Genomic DNA, 1543 nt, shown 5'->3' on the forward strand with positions numbered 1-1543 from the left:
AGTAACATTAGAAAAAATGACTATGTTATATACTATAATTATAATTATAGTAATTACAATCATTTTTGTAATAATAATAAATATCTATATTTTTAGTCACTGTCGGTACCAACTATAAATATAATTATTACGACTAATATATACCGTAATTACGATACCATATAATTGTGGTCTCAAATATCAAAAACTTTTCTTTTAATACATACATCAATGTGTTGTGGAATATCGCATTGAAAAACGGTGACTTTAAGCAAATTTAACAAATCAAGCAAGATACGCACATCAAATTACAATCGTAAGAGTCATCGAAATTCGCAAGAAAATCCGCTTTTATCGTCTGGATGACCGTACTCGAGAAACTAGAAAATATGAGAGATACAGAGATGTAGGAAATTCGCCGAAGAATGTGTAGCGGTTAATATTTTGGCATAACATACGACGGAAAGCGTGGGCGAGGTAAAGGGGTACTGGAGGAAAGCAACTGCGTTGTGGAATTGACACGTGGCGCAAAAGTCCCGTAGGAAACTTTGCAATTTCCTCGACCACGTGCACGAATGTGTTTCGCGACGGGGTAACAAACTCCCGCAAGTTTTGTACCGAGGGGGGTCTCTCTCCTTTTCTCTCACTCCCTCACTGCATTCTCCTCAACCCACGCAGCAGCTGCGACTTAAAAATACGCAGCGACGAAGAAGCAAACTCAGGGCGTACTAAGCATTATGCATTCGCCTTCCGCCGGGGACGTCACCCAAGATCTTCCTCCTAAATCCGTCGGTATGCATTGTAGGGCACAATGCGAGGGGCACAGGGGAATGAGCCAAGCCGATTTTACGCTTATAACACGTCTTTGCGCCACTCGGTGGGTTAGCATAGGTTCTACACAGTTTACAACACTCTGCTGGTGAGCTTCTCCTCGGCGAAACTTTGTTCCATTTTTCTCTGCAAACTTCTTTCCACGTGCTTGCCTTTCCATGCTTTCTCGTAAAAGGTGTTTGATCTTAAATTCTTGGTGGCTCGAGGTGATTTCGATAAACGCTTTGATGCTGTATATCCTACTTTTATTTTATTAAGTGATACTTAGTGTTTTGAGAGTAACCGAAGTGTTTTGTATATCAATGGCACTTATCAAAAACGTAATGTTTAATTGCATTTAAATAATTATCTAAATTTTAAAATGTTAACTCTCGTAGTGGTCACTGATGACGTTATCGAAATTTGATAAAACGCTTATAAAAAATTAATAACATTTAATATAAAATTTTGAACGTAAATAGAGAGCTAGATAATAATGTAATGTAAACATTATTCTATCGAATATCAAAAGTAAACTTAGTAATTTTACTTTTATAAAAAAAATTGTCACAATTCAATAAGAATGGTTTTAAAAAATTATAAAAATCATTACAATATGAAAAAGTTCTTTAAAGGTTATGAAAACGAAAGTGATAAAAATGATTATGTTTAGGAACATATTCTTTTTGCTGATATTATTTAATTACTTATTTGTGCCGCCGTCCGTTCAATTCTTATTTTCTTACACTGCCCT

Source organism: Trachymyrmex septentrionalis, unplaced genomic scaffold, assembly GCF_001594115.1.
Source record: "Trachymyrmex septentrionalis isolate Tsep2-gDNA-1 unplaced genomic scaffold, Tsep1.0 scaffold43, whole genome shotgun sequence".
NCBI classification, from domain to species: Eukaryota; Metazoa; Arthropoda; class Insecta; order Hymenoptera; family Formicidae; genus Trachymyrmex; species Trachymyrmex septentrionalis.